Source organism: Podarcis raffonei, chromosome 11, assembly GCF_027172205.1.
Source record: "Podarcis raffonei isolate rPodRaf1 chromosome 11, rPodRaf1.pri, whole genome shotgun sequence".
In the NCBI taxonomy this organism is placed as follows: domain Eukaryota; kingdom Metazoa; phylum Chordata; class Lepidosauria; order Squamata; family Lacertidae; genus Podarcis; species Podarcis raffonei.
Genome location: NC_070612.1, coordinates 48,128,662 through 48,153,894, shown reverse-complemented (window position 1 = coordinate 48,153,894; position 25,233 = coordinate 48,128,662).

Below are 25,233 nucleotides of genomic sequence, written 5' to 3'. Positions count from 1 at the left end.
TGATAAAAACTTGGTTAGCAAACATGTTGTGCAATCAAATGACTTTAATAACCAAATCCCCAGCAGAGTATTTCAGAGCTAACTGCATTTGCACTCTGCGAGAAGATCAATGCTTTGTCCTCATCGATTTTCTTCATCTGGGGCACCAGCATTATGCACATAGTAAGACTTCTCCATTGTGATTTCCTAGCTAGCTACCATTAAAGATGCCTACCTCTCTACTATAAACAGAAGGTTATAAAAGTGTAACGCTGGCCGGCTGCTGTGGTTGCGGAATGATAAGCAGAGTGCAATATCATATTCCCAGGCTGTTGCGATCCATCATACAAAAAAACATTATAGTGTTGCTAAACCCTCTCCTCTTTATTGCATACACAGCTCCCAAACAAATGGGCAAAGATGCCATGCCTACAAAATGAAACACTTTGCATAGATTTATTTAAGTCTGGAGACACTTTAAGCATAATATAGTTTCCTCTGCAGCAAGAACTCAGATCTCAAGGCAACATATAAAAAAGAAATAATTCCATCTGTGTTTGAATGCAGTACATCTTCAGGACTCAGAATAAGCTAGCAATTTACTATGCGTACTTGGGGGGAAATCACCCACATGCGTTATAAAAACATATATCAGTGAAACATGACAGGTGACAATCATATTATTAAGGAGTTGTGGTTTTCACCATATGGCAGTTTTGCAAGCAAGCAACAGAAATCCATCAACTGTCTACGTCCAGATGAAAACAGGAATTAATGTAATGTAATGAGGTTTCTGCACAGGGCTTTAAGCCTGCCCTATGCTTTATAGTTGGACACTTGCAGAAAGACAGCAATACAAAAGAGGAATGTGCGATTTCATACCCTGTTCTGCAGATCATCAGAGCTTCAAAGCCTTTAGGCTCTCAGGGACTCTTCACACATTATTATTATTATTATTATTATTATTATTATTATTATTATTATTTTGGTGCACACCTAAATATTGTAAAATGTACACCTAAAAATACAAACTGTAAATCTGAGAGACGGATGTTTGAAAATATGTGGGTCATGCATTTATATCTGTGAGAATTCCAGAGCAATTTTTTAGCCTGATTCTCAGGGCACTTCAGAATTCCTTTAAAATGTTTGGGAGAGTACAGTTTCAAGCTTAGCTTATTGTTGCTAGCTACAGTGGTACATTTGGATGCGAACAGGATCCATTCCGGAGCCTCATTCGCATCCCGAATGACACGCAAGACACGACGGCGCGTCTGCACGTGCGCAGGTCGCGTTTCGCTGCTTCCGTGCATGCGCGTGACGTCATTTTGAGCGTCTGCGCATGCGCGAGCGGCAAAACCCGGAAGTAATGCGCTCCATTACTTCCGGGTTGCCGCGGAGCACAACTCGAATGCACTCAACCCGAAGCACATTTATCTCGAGGTATGACTGTATTTGGCTGAGTGGTCTGTGTGTCTTTATCTTCCAAGTGCAGTGGTACCTTGGTTCTTGAACTTAATCTGTTACGGGAGTCTGTTCAACTCTCGAAACTGTTTGAAAACCAAAGCATGGCTTCCGATTGGCTGCAGGAGCTTCCTGCACTCAATTGGAAGCCACAGAAGCCGTGTCAGACATTTGTCTTCCGAAAAACCTTCGCAAACCAGAACACTGACTTCCGAGTTTGCAGAGTTGGGGAGCCGATTTGTTTGACAACTAAGCCATTCGGGAACCAAGGTGCCACTGAAACTTGTACCCAGACCTATTCATGTGATAGTTCAGGTCCACCAATGAGTGGCGTATTTTGAATCAAGATGGTATTTTAAGTAAACAGAGAAAAGCTTTACCCCCACCCCAGAATGTTGTTGTTTCTCAGTGGATCAGGGTGTGTTACAGCCAGCAGTTCTTCAAACAGGTGATACCGTTGCCTTGGGGCAGTTGTCGCTGCCCTGGCCCCTGATGAGGCACTAAACGCCTGTCTTTCCCTCCCTGTACTGAACACCGATTTTTTCAGCAATGGAAGTTTCAGGTCCTGTTTTGAAAAGGCTGAATTTCTGCATAATGTGTTTGTAGATTTGATTTTTAAAAAATGAATTGGAGAGCAAATCTTTTGTTCTATTAAACCAGGGGTCAGCAAACTTTTTCAGCAGGGGGCCAGTCCACTGTCCCTCAGAATTTATGGGGGGCCAGTCTATATTTTGAAAAATATATATGAATGGATTCTTATGCCTCACAAATAACCCAGAGATGCATTTTAAATAAAAGGACACATTCTACTCATGTAAAGACACACTGCTTCCTGGACTGTCTGCAGGCCAGATTTAGAAGGCGATTGGGCCGGATTCGGCCCCCTGGCCCTAGTTTGCCTACCCATGTATTAAACAATTCACTTGGGCTGGACAGGCCATCCTAGTAATACAATAAAATAAAATAGAAAACAGGGCATTTTGGATCAAGATGCAAATTGACTAAAGGGAGAGGGGGAAGCTTAACAAACTTGTAGGTCAAAATATACACCTCTAGCAAAGTTAGAAAATGAAGGCAAACCCTCTCCTCCAAGTCTCGGTCTCCTTTTATCTTTCTGCATGACACTAATTTTGGGCCGCAGCTCCTTTAACGTTCTACACTTTGGTGCCCCTGTTACTGAGAACAGTGGTGCATTTCAGATTTTGCATGCTTGATCTACTTGATGAGAAGCTAAATAAACATTGTAAAGTAATTTGATAATGAATAAGTAGGAGGATACACAGAAGGAACTCACACCATTGTTTAACCTCGAAACTATGCTAATAAGTGTAGGGTGATAGACATGAAGCTTTGAATAATGGAGCTGTTATTCTAGCCCAGCAGGCCTGTCTCGGGGGACTCATAAGTAGATTTGCCATGCCATGACTAAACACAGCCCCCCCCCATACTGCATTTGCATAGCCTAAAGTATCTTGTTGCAGCCCCATCCATGCATTTATCAAACTAAATCACATTTGGAGTGGAAATGCATCTTTCCATTCCAGATAGGAGACATCTGTGTACATGATTTGCATACTGTTTGTCTACATGCAAATAAAATGGAAGAATCCCCTAGAAAGAATCAGGTTGTGAGATGTGTGATACCAGAGCAGTGTCCCATTAACCTTTAGCGTGTTTGTTTGGGGTTGGAAGAAGGGAGGATACATGCCCCATGGGGACGAAAGATACTGGAGAATGCAAATCATTATGGAGGCAAATGTGTGGGTGTGTACAAAACAGCTGGAGAAATGTTGATTGCTGTGTTTGTGCATAGGTATTTTGTGTTTGTGTGTACACCATATAGATACACGTGTATATATGTACATATATGTTGAATCTAGCTACACGCTCACATGTTGACTTGACCTGAAACTGGTTATTAGTCAGATCAGAAGACTAACAGTATGAGCATAGCTCCGGGGGGAAGCCATCTGCAGTTATTCAGCACTGAGTATACTCAGTCCATTTCTTTCTTTTTACAACAGCCTTGCCATGCCAATAAAAGATCAAATGCTTTCGGTTACTGGGCTGAATTTTGAGAAAGTACTTGATGTTCCCTGTGAATCTGCTCTTAGTTACAGCTCATTAAATGAACTGGTCTACTGGTGATTCTGTAAACACAGACATAAGTCGAAAGTGCTGTTTTCAAAGCAGAATGCACAAGGCTGATGTTAAGTGATTTCCACTTCAGTCTATCTTGTTTATACAGTTTGCAGTCCTCAAAGTATACGGTTATGCAAAAGGAGAGGGAGGGAGAGAGGGAGGGAGGCACAGAGACAGAGGAGTGAGGGAATGTTTAGGGCACTTGTGTCCAATTTTCAACAGACCTTTTTTCCAGCACATAACCACACAATTACAGCTCTCTTGAAAAAGACTCAAATGAAGCAGCGCCAGCTTCCATATGTTCACAGTGATGTGTTTTTAGATAAATTACCATTTAAGCACACACACACACTGCATGTCTGTGTATATATATGAGAGAATGACCTACTCACGGTGTGAGTATCTTACAAGTCCAGGCAACTTGGTCTGGATGAAGGTGGATAAACTTCAGCTCAGTTTAGACTACCCAGAAGGGAAGCTAATGGGAGACTTTGTGGACCAATTGCAAGGGGTTTGTGTGAAAGGGCTGCTCTCATCTTGGGAATGTTTTTAGAGGTTGTTGGGTGGTGTGTTTTTTTAACAGAGACCCTTCCTTACTGGTGAAAAAGCACCAAACAGAATGGCTTACGATATTTAAAAACCACAGTTTTATAAAAATGACCATCTAAAACCATCATCCAAAGAGACAGGGACGGATTTAGGTTTGATGAGGCCCTAAGCTACTGAGGGTAATGGGGCCCTTTATATGTCCAGCTGTCCTTTGTGCAACAACAAATTGTTCCTTTTTTGTGTTGAATATATGCTATATGGTAATTCATGGACCTAATACAGTGGTGCCCCGCAAGACGAATGCCTCGCAAGATGGAAAACTCGCTAGACGAAAGGGTTTTCCGTTTTTTGAGCTGCTTCGCAAGACGAATTTCCCTATGGGCTTGCTTTGCAAGACAAAAACGTCTTGCAAGTTTGTTTCCTTTTTCTTAACACTGTTAATACAGTTGCGACTTGACTTTGAGGAGCAACTCATAGAACGCAGTGTACATAGTAGCCTTTTTTGAGATTTTTAAAGACTTTGGTGATTTTTGAAGCTTTTCCAAAACTTTTTTTGCAGCCATTTGGTAAGTTAAGCTTTTAAAACTTTTTTGGGGGGTTTTGGATTTTGGGTTGGGGTGTTTGGAATTCAAGGACTTGGTGTTGGGGAGGGGTCCTGTACCAATGGTGAGCCCAAAAGAACCCTATGTAAATTAAAGGTTGTGATCCTTTCCGGAAGGAAAAAGTTGAGTCCTGCATTCAGGATGAGCAAGGACTGCAGGGAAGGCATAGCGTGCCCTTTACTCATGACATGGAATCCAGCAAAGGACTTTCCTTAAGGCAGCTTCCATCTGTCCATCCAGCACAGTGTTGTACCAGGGTCTCAGGCAGAATCTTTCACTTCACCTGCCACTTCAGATGAATCCCTGGAAATGGCAAAAATTGAACCTGGACACAGCTGTGTGCTTCATCAAAGGATACAGTTCATCTTGGTGCTCAGAGCTGCCCTGCACCCCAAAGGAGTACAGGTCTGTCCTTTACATATGCATTATGGCTGTCATAAAGATCAAACCTCTATCCTTTTGTTCTGAGCCAGGTCTCTCTCTTGCCATCAACTCTGTTCTCTTCCCTTTCCTGCCATTTAGTGTCCCTTGTTATCAAACCGTTTTTTAGATCACTTCATTAATTTCCCCACAGTGCCATAAAGCAAAATTAATACCTTTGTTTTCATTGCCAAATTGCTGAAAATATATATTAAATACTAGCACTTGCCGGGACTGTGGAGCTCAGAGAAGTAGCTCATAATCATTATGAGCATTCTTCTTCCCCTTGTTCATTAATGTCCTGATTATTAAATGGTCAAAATAATTTACATTCCTGAATTATGATCCAATTCATTCCTTTTACGATCACTAATCAACAGTGATGCAAATATTGTTTGGCTTGAAAAGGATAGCTATTTATTCGTCTCAGTGACCTCCTGCCTCAGGGATTATCTAAGGAAATGATCAGACATATGGAACCCGCAGGGGCCTGTACTGTGCACACTTAAATAAAATGATGTCCTCATTATGTGGAAACAATGTTGTTTCTCTGAGCTTGAAAATATCCCATTTGTTACTGAAACGTGCATAAAAGTCAAGGTAGAGAGAATTGTTTTCTGTTAATCTGATCAATACGCTGCAATGCTGCATCTCTCAGTAGCAATTCAGATGCACAAACATTCCTCCAACCCTCCAACCCTCTGCCACAAGCACAGAGCAATCGTATGTTCAAAATATGTCAAAATGACATTAAGAACCTCAAAGACCTCTTATCAGTCTTAATCAGTCTCATCCAATATCTGGAAAAAGACCAGGGGCAATAAGCGGATCTTGTAATATGCACAGATCTCAGCATCAATAGACCATATGTTCTATCTCTCAGATGCGCATTAAGTCATAGTCCATATAACTTCTAAAACAGCTACAAACAGATGATATCTGGACGCTGGTGCCCAGATGCCAGTTAACACAAATTAGATCACTCGTCTATTTTCTACAGAGAGATGATCCAAATGGCCGTACATATTATTTTCAGCAGCTGAAAAGACAATGTAAGTTAGAAGCATCTGTTTTTAGATTTCTTTGTTTTTTAGAAGTGTTCTGCTCACAAAGTCAAAAAACCTACTGACTAGACAGATTCCTGGGGGGGGGGCAGGCGGGAGACTCCACGTTAGCCTGTTACTAGAAAAACAACTAATTGTTTTGGCCACTCGAAGACTTGGAGATTAAGAGTGCAAAACTACACTCAGTATGTACTCAGAACTAAGCCTCATTTGTTTCAGTGGGATTTACTCTCAGATAATTGTGTAGAGGGTTGCAGGTTTTGTGGAGTAGAGCTTGTGATAGCCCTCCCTTTTCCGATCAAAATAGGGATGTCCTATTCCATACCCTCCAACATTTATCTGATGAAAATAGGAGCGTCCTAAGGAAAACCAGGACATTCCAGGATCGGATCAGAAACTGGGAAAGCTTCTGTAAATCTGGGACTCTCCCTGGAAAATAAGGTCTGCTTTATGTAAGTTAAATCAACATGTGACATGAGTGGGTGTGGCATGAGTGGGTGAGAGCCAGTGTGGTGTAGTGGTTAAGAGTGGTAGATTCGTAATCTGGGGAACCGGGTTCGCGTCTCCGCTCCTCCACATGCAGCTGCTGGGTGACCTTGGGCCAGTCACACTTCTCTGAAGGCTCTCAGCCTCACTCACCTCACAGAGTGTTTGTTGTGGGGGAGGAAGGGAAAGGAGAATGTTAGCCGCTTTGAGACTCCTTCGGATAGTGATAAAGCGGGATATCAAATCCAAACTCCTCCTCCTCCTCCTCTTCTTCTTCTTCTTCTTCTTCTTCTTCTTCTTCTTCTCCTCCTCCTCCTCCTCCTCCTCCTCTAGTTTTCCGGGGATCATAAATACATGCTCCATGATTCTGCCCTCTAACTTGTGGGGGGCAGCTGGAAAGGTGATGTGGGCGGAGCTGCTTTGCTTGTCCCAACTACTCTCCCCATGCGTTTACTTCACTCATGTGCTATTAATGTCCTGCCAAAGCTTCCTGTGGCTGTTAGTTAGTTGTGTGTTTGTGTGTGTATTAATTACACATATTAATGAATAGTAGGCTTTTGTATGAACTCATTAATGGTATGGTATACATATTTATGTTCATGTTTTTAAATGTGCTATAAGTTGCTTGGAAACTTTTGGGTAACAAGTAAGTAAACAAACAGAGAAAGGGGGTTCTCCATTGTGAACAGTGGAGAACCCAAAGTGAAGATGAAGCCAATGTCGTTTGTCACCTATAGCTGCCCATCAGTGTTAGAAACTCAGATATATAAGCTAGGTGCCGTGGGTCCTTAAACCAGGGTTACAGTCACCAAAACGGAATGCCAGAGAGCTTGAAAGTCGCATTTTTCAATCCAACTATTTAGTTCCTGAAATTCATTCCGATTGTGTGGATGAAATATAATGGATAGAATTATACGGGTTGTGTTGGTAGTGTGCGAAAACAGGCGAGACCCAATGATCCCCAGGCAAGCACCACCAAATGGTGGAGACATCAGACATCGTCCTGACTCCCATACATCTTCACTTGGTCACAAGTGGTTGATAGCCAGGTGCAAAATGCGCCTGGCGCCTGATGAATTTCGGGCGCTGTGCCCGTTCAAAGCACTCCATCGTATCAAAAGTGATTGCTCTACGGCTAATTCTGGACGATAAGTCTCTTGCACAATCTTGAGCTGGTAGGGGTCACCTTACTCAGAGACAGTCCTTCATTGGCTACTCACTAGCAGCAACAAATCACAGATTGTTGGCTTGACTTCAACTTACCAACTCCAGCTCCACTTAGACAAGGCCTATCAACATTAGCCATATCATCAGTGGTTCATCACCTCCTCATCCTCCAGGATGATATTATTTTACACCAGTAATTTAGGCCAGGGCCATAGCTCATGGATAGATCTTCTGCTTTGTACACAGGTGGTCACTTGTTTACTCCAGGTGAACCAGTATCTCCAGTTAAAAGGATCCCAGATAGCAAGTGCTGAGAAAGGCCCCTCATAACCTAAGATACTGGAGAGCTGCTGTCAATCTTAGAGGTACAAACAGTGCTTTTTTCTGGGGGGGGGACACAGGGGGACGCGTGCCCCTAAACATTTTGTGTTGCCCTTACCAACCAACCAACGGACCGGCATGCCAGCTGTCTCCACAGTGCCCAGAGAGGGGAGTCTGGGAAGGCTATGGTGGAGGCAATGGCGTTCCTCCTCCTTCTTCTCCTCCTCCTCCTCCTTCTCCTCTTGACGGGCTAGAGCCAGCCAGCGAGCACTCATCCCTCCTCGCTCAAGCCGATCCTGCCATCGTCATTGCCGGGGGCCTTCTCGTCTTCTCAGCGCCACAGCCTCTGCCTCGAGTCCCTTGTCCGGGGGTTGGGGGGAGGAAGGGGGAGGGGGAGGGGGAGCAGCCAAAATGAGAGTACCCGTAAACAATTTTTTAGGGGGGGAAAGTACTGGGTACAATGTAGCTTCCTATGTTCAGACTAACTTTAAAGGGAAGCACCAGGATGAAACTTTTGAATGGAAATTTATCAGCACATTTGAGCTAATTCCATTTGGACTTAATTGGAACCATGTTTCTTTCGTACTACAGATGTTAAATCAGCATCACACAGCAGATGGATGTGGTGAATTAGTCGCTTCTCGTACATCTGGGTTCTGCATACCTACTGCTGCCTTTCGAAAAAGTGTATATACACATCTCTCAACTGAGGATAAGCATTCATGTCTCTGATAAAGACATCTTCTCTGTGAACACTTATGCGACACTAAATATGCTAGTCTCCAAGGTTCCACGGCTGGAACAGAAACAGTGGGAGTTGGAAGGTGAAGCATCTACAAAAAGAAGTGTTTAAGTAGGAATCTAGATGCACCCACTTGTAGGATTTTCCAGTTGACCCTTATACCGCTTAACAACATGCACACTGCTGCAGCTCAGTAAATCTAACTGAGATCCCAGAGGCAAATGAAAGGAAACATAAAATAAACACAATAAACGTACAAAATAATAATAAAGAAATCAATATCAAAGATGCATTGGCTGTCAAAATGCTAAGGAAAGCTGAAAAGGTCATCATATTACAGCCAATTACTTCAGCCAGTTGAAGAGGCTATTAAATATTGCTCTATACAATCTGGGCTTTTTAGAACATAAGTTAAAGAATCTCATTTCCTCCTTGAAATATTCTTCCTTGTGAAAACATCACAAAAGAGAACATTATACTTGCGGGAGATTTTCTGAGCATCATATCCAAACATTAAATTTTGAATTAGGTGCAGACAGGTCAGCACAACGTTTTAGTAATAGTGGAAAATATTTGGCCCTCAATCTGCAGAACATTGACAAGTATCCTTGTTGTGTTGTTGTCATCTTCAGCATCATCTGAATTACTACAACTACTATTACTACTATAATTCTTAATCTTTGATGTCATGCTTTGTTCAGTTGCCAATATTTCACTTTTAAGAGAATAGTCTTCTGCTCTCCTCATCACCTCCACCACTCGCAATCCATTATTCAGGACATTAGTAGAAAACTTGTGGCAAGCAGCAGTAAGTGACCTTCTTTTCAGTTTCTTCTTCGGTGGTGAACTGTGTTTCCTGTTCAATATAATTCAGGCTCTGATGTTCTACAGCAAACAACACTGCCCCACTTAAAATTTTGACCTCTCAAGATCTTCATCCCTTTTGGAAAATAAGAACAACCCCTTTAGAACTCAAACAACACTGCCCCACTTAAAATTTTGACCTCTCAAGATCTTCATCCCTTTTGGAAAATAAGAACAACCCCTTTAGAACTCTAAACTGCAGCTTGAGTGGAACAGAGACTTGAATGCTATTTTTAAAAAATTTGTCCATCAAGTTTCAACATTTTAACCTTATCTCCGTAGCTGATATGTCTAAGAGGAAGTGTCTAGAAAAAGCTCCCAGGTGGTAGTTTGTGTTGGCATTTGAGTGCCCTTTCACATCATTTTCCACGGTACATCTTGTTTCTGAATCAGACCTTTAGTGTAGTTTTCTGCATCTGTTCCATCAATCCCCCTGGCAGATCTACAAGCTTGACTTTATTATTTTCTCAATATCATCTACCTTGGAAAAAGGAGGCATCTTTTGGCAAGAGCAAGCTTTTGGCTGATGCTCACTAGATCTCATGCTTCTAATCCTTGTCATTTCAAATTCCAGTTGATTCTAAGAGATTTTTAGAAACAAAGTTCTGTTATTGTAAACACGGTTTTGCCTTTTTATCAGGCCAGACTTGGTTTAAAAAACATTCCCCCCCCCAAAAAAAAAAACAGTGGAAAGACATCTAAGGCAGCATTTGTGTGAAGGATTCTCATTTTAAGATAGGGGTTGCCAGCCTTTTAGGCTGGAAGCGCCATTCACAAAATGGCTGCCATACAAGGAGCAGAGCATAACACAAAATGGCTACCATGGAGACTGTGGCAAAGTTAGAGACAACTGCCCCTGACAACCGTAGGCTTACCTCAGTACCACGAAAAATGTACATCACTCTAATTTCACAGGGATCACTTAGATCCCCCCTCCACATTTTTCTATCTAGGAGGGCTAGAGACTTAACAACAACAACAGCTCAGAGTCTGGCACATCTGCCTAAGGACAGCACTGGCATCTTTATGGGCATCAAGAAGCCACAGTTGCTAGGTTGGCAACTCCTTTTTTCTCTCTCATGATTTTTATTCTCCCCCCAAAAAATTTTTTTCACAATAATCTTCATATCAAACAGTTAAATTGTTGCCTAAATTGACTTCCCACCCCCCCTTCCATAGTGCTTTTTTCTCAAACCTTTTCTACTGCATTATATCTTTATCTATTGCAAAACTGTTTCTCTATTACAATTATTTTAACATTTTTCTTCTGCTAGAATCGTTCCTGCGATTTCATCTGACTTTAGTATTTTTAAAAATAGTCCACAAAAGGCGCCCCATTCTTCTATGAAAAGTTCATCATTTTGATCTCTTAATTTCACAGTCAGCTTTGCTAATTTATACATAGTCCATTACTTTCAAAAGCCACTCTTTCTTCTTCATTGGAACCTGCTCTTTCCATTCTGTGCATGTAATATTCTAGCTGCTGTTGGCACATAAATAGTTTAGCCATCTTCTTTGGAGCCTCTGTCCCTATTATGCCTATAAGGAAAGCTTCTGAGAATAGCTCGAGTATGCATTTTCTTCATGTCATTATATATCATTTCCAAACAGCCTTTAGCTTTTTCCAGTGCTTTTTTTCGGGGGGGACGCAGAGGTATGCGTACCCGTAAACATTTTGTGAGTCTAACAGGAGAAGAAACTAATTTATTTTTTTCGTTTCTTCTCTAGCACGGTGAATCATCAGTTCCGTTGCTACCCCCGATAGCGGCCTCATTTCCTGTCACGGTATTTCCTGAGTCTCAGACAGAAGCGAGCGTTTAATGTGTGAAGTAGGCGTTGGAATCTAGTACAGTGATTGGTCAGTTTCGTTGTTACAGTGGTACCTCGGTTGTCAAACGCTTCAGAAGCCGAACGTTTCAGTTTTTGAACACCGAAAACCCGGAAGTGAATGCTTCTGTTTTCAAATGCACCTCAGAAGCTGAACGGTTTCCAAGCCGTGTTTCTCCATTTTCTCAATGGAATTTGCCAACCGCCCATTGCGCCTTCTCTGGGGTTTTCTTTTCTTTCTGCTGTAGATTTTTCATTTTCAATGCAAATTATGAAAATGTTTTCACATGATAGGTGCAAGGATTGGATATACAATATATATTAAGGAAAATAGCTAATTGTGTTTTGTATTAAATTTAGGGCAGAAGATAAAATACTTGGAAGACCTTTGATTCTTTAACCAGGGAATGGTTCTGTGTCAATTGTTTGCTGAAAAATAAAAATGTTGCATGGCATTAGCAACAGACCATAATACGGAAGGGCTAATACCACAAATATGACTTCCCAAAGTAGGTACTACAACCTTTGTTTTAACATTCAAGCAAGATTAGCCAGATAAAGAAAGAAAGAAAGCAACAGTAAGGAAAAAGTTACACAAGCTACAGGCTACCGTAAAGGGAGCCTAAAGGTCAAAATTGTAATATTAAATAAATCTTACATGGTTTTATAAACCTTAATTTATTGTCTATGTGCAACTGACATTTTAGCTCTTGGTTTAATACCAAACATTTCAAAGTAGTCTTGTAGAAGAATGGTTGATAACCCTCTTACGCAGTATAATTGGAATCCTGTATGTTAGAACATTTGGTTTTTTGCAAATGTTAATAGCTGTCTTTTAAAATGGTGTAAGTGTGAAATGCTATGAAAAGTAAAGGTTTAAATGTCAGCGTGTCTATAATTTCCATACTGTGAAAATGAAATAAGTTTTTTTAAGGGGAAACCTAAAGTCCTGCTTTAGGTTTGAAGATACGTAAGCCGTCATTATATTTCTGTGTTGTTTTTTGTTTGATTTCAGCTGATGCTAACAGGCAGGTAATACAGAAAAGCAAGAGTGGCATTTGTGCAGTCATTCCTCACTTGGTACTACAGGAGAAGAGGGATAATTCACTGTCTAAAGATATACCTAATAAACCTTATAGGTCTTCATCATCATGCTTTTCTACTGCTCCACTAACATTCAAGGTGCAATGGGACATAATATTTGTTTATTTTCACTAATGCCTATCCATAATGATTCCCTTCTGCATTCCCAGCTTGTCAACTTATCGTATAACTAGAGTTCCAGTTCTTACTGATTGTGAGCTGGATTTTGTGGCATTTTGGCTGAGTCGTCGTGCTTACCCAAATGAACATGATATTCATCACCTGTTTTGTAGACTACCAGGGCACAGAGGGTCAAAACAAGATAAGCACAAGTGCCATGAGTCTTATTAGATCCATGAAAACAGTGGATCAAAAAAATCATATATGCATATCTTACTATATAATATTTGTCTATGGCTGTCGTCAGACTGCTGGCCAAGTGAGCAAATGCAGTCAAGTTTAAACAATGTGAGGGAAGCCTAAGAAGCTTCTGTTAGGTTATGTGAGTGACCACAGGAGACAACTCCTAGGGGCTGAGACCCCAATAAAATTTTTGAGTGGGCAGGGGGCCCCAAGTTGATGATGCTCTTTGTTGCTATCCACTATTGAGAACTACCATTAACAACAGCTAACTCAAAAGTACTGAAAGGTGTACTAACCGAAACTGCTCTATCATAATCCTTACAATGATCTAGTGGGTACCCTGGTCCTTCCATCCCTGGGCAAACAGACCACAGTTGATGTCAGAGACTGGGCAAAGGAGGAATGGTGGAGACAGCCTCCCCAACCTGACCTTTCCAGAGAAGAAGATAGTTCAGAATTACAACAGGGGTTTGAGGGAGATCACAGCTCAGAGGAAGATGAGGGGGAAAGCTGGGAAATAATGGGAAAGGAGGAAGAAGAAGCATCATAGAGGGGTCAGCTGATGGACGCGGCATCTTTAGGAAGCATTTCCGATCCCCATCTCCCAGAACCCGACAAGCATTGAAAGTAGGAGAGCAAAGAGCTCAAAGGCAGAGGATACTTCTCAGTACCCATAGCAATGACTCAGAGGAAGTAGGAGAGACGGAGGGGTGGAGACTCACTCGGAGCAACGCCATTAGTCCAAGAAGCAGTATTTCCAAGCCTCTCTCTGTGAATATTGAATAAAAAGCTGTTGGTAAGAACTTTTCCTTGTCTTATCCGTTTCTGGCGTTCTGCCGCCTGACAAGTTTATCACACAGCTGACAGACCTTGTCAACAGCGCCAGATTTATGTATAGGCTAAGTAGGCTGAAGCCTAGGGCCTCTAAATCTAGGGGGCCTTGCCAGCCAGCCTGCTCCCTTAGCAGGCAACACCCCCTCTCCCAAAATTGCAAATCCAAGACTTCATGTGAGGGCAGGGCAACTTGGGCCTCTAAAGCTAGGTGGCCTTGCCAGCCTGCTATCTTCCCCAGTGCCGCAGTCTCCCTTCTCCCAAAATTGGAAACCCAAGACTTCATGCAAGGGCAGGGCAACTCAGTCCCAGCCACTATGAGACTCAGGGCTAGCCAGTGGGGCCCAGTTTGAAGAAGTGGGGCCCAACTTTAGTTGTTGTTTTTTTGTAGGGCTCCAGTTCACAGCCAAAGTCTGCAAAATCTTATAGATATAAATAAAATCCATCTAGATTGCCCTGGTGCGGGGGGGGGGCCCTTAGGAGCAGCACGTGGGGCCCAATTTGGCCAAATTGCTCCAATTGCCTTAAGGTCAGCCCTGATGAGACTGTGCAGGGGTTGGGTTGACAAGCCTTGCACCTTCTAGGTCCCTGGTGTCACTATTCAGAGTACAGACTCAAGGACTTGTTATGGAAATAAAGGGGGGCACTTATTGGAAATCAGTTTTGTCACCTCTCCCCCCCCCCCACAAACCCCGGGACGATGAGCCCAGCCGCCTTTTATTCACAGTTGCATAAGCACTACACTACAGCATGGCCATAAACCTATATGTTCAACTGCTGAAATACACACCCAATATGTAGCAATGGAGATTAATGTTACTGTTTTATGAATGAACACTGTGTTTTATTAATGGACTCTGTATTTTTGGAATTACCTAAGAGCCACCAATAGGGAGCTCTAGAATCTGACAGGTAACCAATTGGGTACTACCAAATAGTGACCCCTATTGCTGAAAGCAGGTAACCAGCAGGAACTATCCAGCAATATCAAGTTATAGGAAAACTGGTGCTATTAACAGTAACCCTTCTAGTTGGTTAATTGATTTGGCAACTTCCATGCACATGATGTCTGATGCTAATCCCCCCCCAAAGAGTTAAATTATAACTCATTAGAGGCAGCTACAGTTGCAAATGGAAACAAAATATCTGTGAAAGGAAGAGGAGCAGGTATGCTCAAGTGTGTTGCAGGTAAAAATACTGTTTGTAATGAAGTAAGAGCAGTAGTTGCTTGAATTAACAAATAAGAAAGTTTTGAGAATATACATGCTAGATTAAAATTGATTAATTTATTGAGAATTGGATTGTAAGAAAAACACTGGGCCTAATTTGAATAATAGAGTGCCTGGTATCTGGTGGACAATCTCCTCCTTTATTTCCACACTGGGGCTGCAGACCAAATCACCTGTCAGGAGAGCTATGAGATTCAGGTAAGAGTCATAGGCCTTGTCAATCCCAGCAGGTATATAACAGGAAGACCTGGCCTGCCCAGGCCATTACAACCTAATTTTCCTAAGAAATAATGCTTATTCCACAAAAGGGTTACAAAGTTCAGCTATTGCAAAGGTTTTTCAGTGTTAATTTTATGCATTTTTAAAAATCACCATGGTAATTAACAATAACATCTTATGTCCTTTAGAGGAGAAATTGAGAATTGCAGAATTTTAAATACCCATCATCATCCTTGGCTTCACTTAATTTTCTTTATAACACTTGTCAGAGGCTCAGGAGCAGAAGAGCAGGGGAGAGAGCAAATAGAGAGCGGAGGAGAGGAATCAGAGGGGAGCGTAGGGGAATATGACAGTGGCCCGAGAGATTCCATGAGCTTCTCCAGCGAATCAGAAGATTCCCAGGAGGGGGCGCCTATGGTAAGGGCGAGGGGAATCCCAGGGGGGACGTTCCATAAACAAGGAACCAGAGGGGAGTCCCAAAGGAGTAGCGGAGGATCAGGACCAGTTCCCCCACCAGAGCACAGTGGGGGGGAAGAGTCACATGAGTCAGGACCAGCTTCTCCTCCAGCGGGGAGAGAAGATGAGTCAGGGGTAACCACGCCCCCATCGGGGAGTGGGGAAACGGAGGGAAGGCCAGGTCCAGCTAGCCTCCCCGAAAGAGGGAGCAGTGACACAAGTGTAACGGTCAGAAGGAAAGTGGGAGGCTGCGCGCGCGCGCCAAGTTCAAATGTGGAGGAGCGCGGGACAGCAGAAAACCCGGATTGGGAGCCAGGTCCTAAAGCCCGAAGGAGGGGGGGAGAAGAGTCGGCGGACTCAGCGTCAGAAGAATCTAGGAGGGCTGAAACTCCGACTAGCAGGAGGACCCAGAGAAAGAAGGAACAGAGGAAGAGGTGGAGTAAGGCTAGAATCTTAAGCTGGTGTCAGGGGGGAGGAGATTCAGATGGGACTTCTACGGTCTAGGGCATAGACGTAGCGTTGCGCGCTGCGCGTCTGGAAATGAAACTGAACTTCAATAAAGACTTTTTTACTTGAGGAAGAAGCAGCGTTGGTCTTGTGTGAGCTGGGACCTTGGGCAGCGCTGACAACACTCATCCATTTTCTTCTAGTTGTGAAGGTGGGGGATGGGGAAGGGCCTCACAAGTAGAGTAGCCTAGGGCCTCTAAACCCAGCCCTGCTTGTCAAGCGGTAAATGCTTTAGTGGCTCATAAAACTAGTTCATTTATCTGAAGAACAGTTTGATTCTGTGTTGCTGATTCCTAAATTAGATCTGTAAATATACTGCCATGAGTAGTATGCAAGTTTAATTTTTCAAAATGGCTGCCATCATCTCATGTCTAGCCTTGACCTGCTGCCAGACACTGAATGCTCAGAGGATGAACCAGACTCTCCACAGGTCTCTGGCTCCTTGTATGCTTGCTCTTGGTTCTAGCTCCATTACTTTGCTATGTTGGACCTTGCCTGTCAAATTGACCTTGGAGAGTGGGTTACTTTTTGGACCTAGAATGGATCATATTTTGAGTATCACCTGTGTCAGGGAACTGCTATTGGCTCAGGGGTGAGAGGGGAAAAGCCGGATGGATTACAGAGAGTCCCCAAAGATCGTGGGAAGCAGCACCTCCTCAGCGGAGGAGAGTAACCACGCTTCTAGTGGAGAGGAGCTGCAGGGCTCAGAGGAGGCGAGGCGGTGCCAGGACACCTTGCCTGAGCAAAGACGGGAGGAGAGAGGTCCTCCGTTACCCACGCCCTCCTTGCACAGTAGGCTTCCGCGCAGAGAGGGGAAGTGCAGACTGGGCGTCAAGAAACTACTCTGCTGGGGAATGTTTAAGGACCGCCCACTCTCAGATGCTGCCAGTGAATGAGCGAGCCACGGAATAGTGGCGCTCTGCAGGGTGAAGGTTGTTTTTGGCACCAATAACAAGGCTTTGCAGCAGATCAGGGAGGCATTTGCCTGATTGCTCTCGAGCAACCCCCTGATACCCTTACAACCTGATTCTCTAACTTTGGCTTGTTTGGCCTTTGTTGTTCCTTTAACCCTGCTTTTCCTGGGGCGTATTTTGCTAACAGGCATATACTTCCTGGGACTGAGACCCTAACCCCTGAAGGTACTCCCTGGAGTGGAAGACGTAGGGAGCAGAGTTAAGGAGTAAGAGGAGAAGTAAGGGAAGTTCAATTGCATGTTTCACTTGTGCAACGGCTGTGTTAGATACCATTTTTGTATACGAAAGATGAAAACTCTTGGTTTTTTTAATGGGATACTCTTTAAAATGTTCCATCCTTTGCTTAGCATGCTTTATAAAATGCTTTGTAATTTCCAGGCTGAGAGAGAATACCGTATTGCATTATTTTGCTACCCATATCTCCATCTGCAATTGTATTTCAAAGATGCTCATCTATATCATATACATCTTGGCACTGCCTGCTTTAAAATAAAAACAGAGAAGACTAGTGCCATATTTACACTATGGAGGCTGTACTGTAGCAGCTCTAGATAGTGTCAGATTGATTTGCATGAGTGATAAATATTAAGAAAACATTGGTGGTGATGGTAGAAAAGCACATTAATACGTTTTATACACTGATGTATGTTTTGGGGGCAACGTTTCTCCCGCCTCACATTTTCTTTATACAGAATATTTATGTAGAGAGAGAGAGAGAGAGAGAGAGAGAATATACACACAGAGATATATATACACAGATCAAGTGACCTTGAAATCAGCCCTGGCATTTTGCTGGCAGGAAAAGAGGCTCTTTTTTTCTCATTTGCAAAAATGAATAACAATTTGATCATTCTTAAACTTCTAAAAGGTTAATTATGCTCTCTCCATGAGCACTGAATAAAAGCCTGCTTTATCTCTGCCCAAATGAACCCCACAGGGCTTCTGTTCCTTCTAACTCTGCCTGGAAACCAAAGCATGTGAGCTGTCAATTAACTTCTATCAGCTCATAGATCTGTGTGAGGGGCACTTGATTTTCTCATCCAAAAACTGATGGCTCTCAATTGCTGGAGCTGTCTGCTATCGCAGCAGGAAAAAGTGTTATCTAGCTGAGGGTTTAGGGGTTGGAAATTGGGCGGGGGGGGGGGAGTAAGAGAGAAAAGAAAAAGGCACCAAAGATCCTGCTTTAGATAATTCATCATGAACTATGAGATTTCTGTTGGCTTACACTGTGGAAGTGGGAAATATATTTGATCCACATGGGGGTAATTAACAAAAGAATCGGCTGGGGGCCTAGATTCAAAATGTGGACCTTTGCACACTCTCCAGCAGGAGCGAGCCCCCAGCAGAGTTAAAAACACTCCCAGAGTTAACCAGCACATAGCTGTCAACTTTTCCCTTTTCTTGCAAGAAATCCTATTCAGAATAAGGGGATTTCCCTTAAAAAAGGAAAACATTGACAGCTATGATCCAGCAGCATAGCGTGGAATATGGGCTATAAAACCCCCTTGCACATCCCAATTAGTCTGCCTTAAAATGCTTACACTCTCTCGACCCCTCTAGCAACGAAAAGACCATCACAAACTGTTAAGTAACTTTTAAAGCTTTACTTACTAAATCCAAAGGTCTGATTCATGCATTGTTCCATGCAGCATCACGGAACTCCTCGGTGCAGAATACACAAGATATTTTCAAACATGCAGTCTGAACTTTGAGCAAGTTCAGACATGTCCATCCTGCTACATTACATGGTGAGAAGAGAGAGTGAGGAAAGGAGAAGCAGCTTCACTTCCTCCCTCACAGAGGTTAAGGAGGCGTGACCTAGATGAGTCTAGGAACAGACCTTTGTGGTCTTAACCCCTTCATGCACTAACTACATAGTTACAATTGACTGCAACTTCCCACATACAAAACTCCTCTTTAAACTCCAGTTGGGAATTTAATAATAATAAACACCAGAATAAGTAGCCAACTCCTGTAAAACAAAGCAAGTTGCTCTTGGAGACAGACAGAAAGCAGAAATGTTGGCATGAAAGATTATAGAGCTGCTACTGTTTCCCAGTTAGTTCGTCAACCACAAAGTCAGAAGCAATAACAAAAAAAGGAGGTAGGAGAATAAATTACATAGGGGAAAAGTCATATTTCATTTTTATTGCAAACAGAAAAAGTAATCATAAAACAACAATAATAAAAGAAAATAATACTAAGACACTACAACGTTGTTTACTGAGTGGTGAATGATCTCATGTATTTATTCTTTGTTTTCACAAATCAGATTGTGGTCTTCAAAAGCAGATGGTTCAGCAGTATGAGCATACACTGCCCCACTGGTCTTCAGCTAGAAGATAGAAACTCAGTACAACATCAGTGGGTTGTAACTGCAGTACTACTGTCATGGAAATATAGGATGAAGAAGTAGGAAGTTGGTCTCCAAATGCAAGTTTGGGCTAAAGGTGGGTTTTCCTGGGTCTGAAAAGGCTGAAAAGTGCTGCACTCTATGGGAAGCTGGGGGTCTATTTAAATACAGATTCATTTATTTCTTTTAAGATATCTACCCTAATTGACAGAACCATGTTGTCACAGTTCAACAGTGCTGATTGCACTGGTGAGAAGGGAGGAAGACTTATTTTGCCACCGGGAAGCAAACGTCCAGAGTCGTGAGTCCAGTCCAGAAGTACCTTTCCTGCTCATCTCCTTCCACTTGTAGGAAGCTGGGGTGCTGCTCTGATAATACGTAAATAATGGCCATTCCCAGATCTTGTTGCTCATGTAGATCATGCATTCGACCTGCTTGTTGCTCTTGTAATCAGGCCTGTGATAAAACTCTGCTGGCACACATTCATATGCATGGTTTCAGCTGGAATGCAAAGTCTTCTTCAGGACCTTTCTGTCATTGGAATTCTACTAAATATTGATCCAGAGTAGATTCCAATGTATAGTTAGCAGTAAAGATAAAGGTAAAGGGACCCCTGACCATTAGGTCCAGTCGTGACTGACTCTGGGGTTGCGACACTCATCTCGCTTCACTGGCCGTGGGAGCTGGCGTACAGCTTCCAGGTTATGTGGCCAGCATGCTCTGGCGAACCAGAGCAGCGCATGGAAATGCCGTTTACCTTCCCGCTGGAGTGGCACTTATTTATCTACTTGCACTTTGACGTCCTTTCGAACTGCTAGGTTGGCAAGAGCAGGGACTGAGCAACGGGAGCTCACTCTGTCGTGGGGATTCGAACCGCCAACCTTCTGATTGGCAAGTCCTAGGCTCATGTTGCAGGATTCCCCTCAAAAATAGACAAGAGGCAATTGTATTTCATCCAGCAGAGCTTTACTGCTACTGAAGGCAAATGAGCATAATGGTCACAAATCCAATACATTCAGGATTGGCCCTGTCCATAGGAAATCCAGTTGCAACAATAACTTATAATAAGCAATAACTTATAATAAGTCTAAACCTTAACACTAAGCATATTATGTACAGAACACCACACCAGAAGGGAGAGAGATAGAAAGAGAAAGTGAAACCCAGGCTCCTTCTGGCCTTATTATTAGTCGGCATGACCTTGACAGAAGAGATAACAGAACCAGTTTAGGTCAGCTGAACTTAGCTTCTCTGAAGGAATAACCCAAACAACATGAACCTTCTGCTTGTTTCTTTCATGCAGAGAAGCTTCCAGAACCCGCTTGAATTAAGTAGAATAGGAAAGACCTCTATACTAAGATACTAAGAAATGCAAACTGACAATTTCAGCATATTGAAACATTCAGAAGACACAGGAAGAGTGAGATGGTTTCACTGGCTGTTACTGTTTGTCAGGGCCACTTATTTCTGTGAGCTGCTCAACAGTTCTATATACTGAATGCCTATTGTTATGGGGGGGGTGAACAGAAGAGGCATTTAGGGTATATGCCAATGAGGGCTTATGCGAATAAGCTTAATATAGTTATAATGGATAAAAAATAGCCACACTTTTTATTTATGGATTGCAAATTTATCTTCAACCTACCCAAATGTGGGTCTCCCCAAAGTTGGCTGTAAATCTAGCCTTTCCTGCTGATATTATTTTGTCCCACTAACTGACCAGGACTGTCTGACCAGGATCAAGACCTTGGGGTTATAGTGGATAGTTCAAGCAAGATGTTCACCCAGTGTGTGGCAGCTGTGAAAAACACAGATTCCATGCTAGGGATCATTAGGAAAGGAAATGGGAATAAAACTGCCGATATTATAATGCTGTCATACAAAACTATGGTGCAACTCCATCTGCAAAACTGTGTGCCGTTCTGGTCACCTTATTTCAAAAAGGATATTGTAGAGCTGGAAGATGTTCCGAGAAGGGCAACCAAAATGATAAAGGAGATGGAACAACTGTGAGAACAGAATGCTGGACTAGATGGGCCGTTGGCCTGATTCAGCCGGTTCTTCTTGCGTTCTTATGTGCTTACTACTAAAAACCAATAATAAAAACTTAAATACCACTCTATTCTGCCTTGGTCAGACCTCACCTGGAATACTGTGTCCAGTTCTCGGCACCACAATTTAAGAAGGATGTTGACAAGCTGGAACATGTGCAGAGGAGGGCAACCAAGATGATCAAGGGTCTGGAAGCCAAGTCTTATGAGGAACGGTTGAAGGAGCTGGGTATGTTTAGCCTGGAAAAGAGGAGACTGAGAGGAGATAGGATAGTCATCTTCAGATATCTCAAGGGATACCACATGGAAGAGAACAAGCTTGTTTTCTCCTGCTCTGGAGAACCAAATGCCTTCAAGTTACAAGAAAGGAGATTCCGACTAAATATCAGGAAGAACTTTCTGACATGATTTGGACCAGTTTCTATGCCCACCAAACAGGGGAATGTCTTCTCTTGCTCTGGACGCAGAGGACAGGGAAAGTATGACTTGTGATTTGCAGCAAAGAATATTAATTGAAATGGCAGACGTGATCATTTCCATGTGATTTTTAATGTTTTATGAAGGTTTTATGCTGGTGGATTTAACTGCTGTCTGCAATGTGTTATAGCGCTTTTTAAAATACTTTTAATGTAATTTTTCTATTGCGAGCTGCCCAGGGCTCCCTTTGGGGAGGAAGGCAAGTTATAGATTTGAAATAAATAAAGCACTCAGAAATGTAGGTGTGATTTTCACTCCAGAGACCAAGAGGGGATGAAGTCCAAAAAACCATTCTTGGTGAAAGAAAAAAGAACAGCTCACACAACTGAGTCTTTCATTTTGGGATGTTGGTACCAACCGTGGGTTTGTAAGATGAGTAGTAGCAGGTATTAATGCCAATTGGCAAATGAGTGTCAGCCATTTCCATGAAATGGAAACGTCAGATTGTATAAAGGTATCATACAATGAGTAATGTCCTAAATACCCTATGCTCCAGTCTTGTTAAGAAAATGTCTTACTTTTCCTCCCTTAGAATTTTAAGTAGTTTTTATCAAAAAGTGATTTTTCAACAGTTCAGTGCTACAATTAGCGAGGGGTGCATGTGCACAATGATGGATATTTTTGACAAACATCACACGTATATTACTAAGCTGTATATTAAAGACTTTTAAATGAGACTTTATTTCCCAGTTCATTAAGCAGCAGAACATGTACAAGCATGTTTGCAGGATATCTTATTTATGTATCAATATTCCTCCACTTCTTGCTTACAAGATGTAATGAAGAGCACAACTTCAAAATCATTTAATTACTCTTTAGACAAAGCAAGAAGCCATAACCTAATGAAACAGTGTGTGTGTGTGTGTGTGTGTGTGTGTGTGTGTTCAGGTGCTTACCTGTGCTTCCAGGTCTGCTTACAAAATGTGAGCATTAGAAAATACCCAGTTCATTAAGTGCTAAAATGAGCTCCTGGGAGAAAAAGGTGGTATGGAAGAAATAAATGGAAGAAATAAAACAAATAATAAAACAAATAATAAACTGACAGGACTGCAAGCAAATATCCTCACACTGAGTTTTGTGAGGTTGATTTTCACTAACTGAGAATTCTGTGGATCAGAGATGCAAATGACTGGTTTGGTCCAGTGGAGGCAAAGCATTCATGCGTCATTGTTTGGCTTCTGTCATAGATTAATATTTTACAAAAAGGACTCTGTGAAATTCAGCTAGGAAGTGCTCCGGGGGCACTTCCACACTCAAAACAAGACTGCACAATCCCAAGTCTAACTTTGGGATGAAGTAGGAAGAAGCCAAAATTGAACCCTTGGCCAATCTGAGGAACAGGAGACTTTGGACAGCATGAGAGCTGTCTTAACAGGTGGTCCTCTCCTATTGGAAAGTTCTCCCTTCCCTCCTTATAGACTAGCAGATTATTGGATGGGAAGAGGGTGTGGGCTTTGAAACATGCGACTCACTGGCTACAGTCTGAAGAAGTAGAATCCTAGTTGGGTTGAGCCATGTGATTTTTCTGAACCTCTCTAACTACTGTACATATTATTATTTTTTAAAAAAAATCTGTTGATTTTCATTTTTCATTTTAGTGTATAGCTAAGCATAGGGCCACCAATAAGACAGAAACAGGCAGGGGGAGATTTAATCATTATCTCACCTCCTATGATTAGTGTTGGCAGAAAGAAAGCTACACACTACACATTTAATATAATGTGTAGTTAGATGCTTGGAATCCGAGACCAACTTGATGGCTTCTGATTCTTTTTCCTAGTACACAGTTAAGTTTAAGATAGTATTCAAACTGAAGATTCTTTTGTCCTAACTGTAAATGTAAACTTGTTTGACTGGTTGTGGGCTGGTCCCACAAAATTTTGGTAAATATTTGATCTGTTGATCAACAGGATAGCGTGTGGCTCTAATAACCGAATCACACAAGAACATTTCTTGCCAATATGCCAAGTCCTTACAGGAGTAAAGCACTTGAGCTAACATCAATCACTGGCTTTCTTTTCATTAGCAATTGTTTTCCTTTTTTTGGCGTGATCAAACTTCAGAACCAGCCATGCGGCAATAACCTCCCCCCCCCCCCCGAATTCCCGTGGTACTGAGGTGAAAGAAAACACAAGGGAAACATAACAGAAGTATTGAGTAGCACAGCATGCCGAATTTTGCTAAGCATCCATTGCCAGCAGCACATCGATCATCAGCAATGGCGGTGATGACATTTCATCAGAGAGGTGATTTTGGACATCATCAGGGAAACAAAACTGGAGAAAATGTAATCCGAGCAGCGGCATTAGCACAAGAGAATATTCAGAAGCACAAGAGCAAATGAGGAGAATAAGTTGGCAGAGGAACATAGATAATTCATGCGGCACCCATTGGCATACCACGTCCCAGAATGATGTCAATCAGTGTTCTTGGAAGCTGCTCAAAAGTCAGTTGGCCAATGGGCAAAAAAGACACAGTGGTATATTAACGACAAAAAGGAACTGAACAAACAGGGCCCATTAAACAGCATAGAACAGCTCCAGCTTTAGTTAGGATTTATTTTATGTCTGATTCTGATCCTCTTTTCTCAACAAAAGTCCTGTTGTCTTCATTTTGTGCAGCTATTTCATTCCATTCTTCCTCAAAGCAGCTTGCAATTATCCTATTTTATCTTCATAGCAAATCTTTAAATAATAATAATAATAATAAAAGATTTTCTTGGGTTATAGAAGTATGTGCATTGTCTCTTTTTCAGGTCGTAGTGTCTATTCTAAGGTTACCAGACGTCCCCGTTTCCCGGGGACATTCCCGGATTTACAAATCAGTCCCCATACAAAATCCATTGAAGTTGAAAAGTGTCCCCAGAGTCATTGAAAAAAAAAATCTGGCAACCTTAGTCTATTCTACAAATCAGTTACTTTCCATGTGAGACGTTGATGGTGTGTACAGTTGGGGGAGGTGAGGAGAGGGGGGAGGTGTGGTAAACTCACAAACTTTTACTTTATGTGTGAGGTTGTTGTGGGGTTTGTTTGTTGTCAGCATCACTTGGGTAGATTCTCTTTC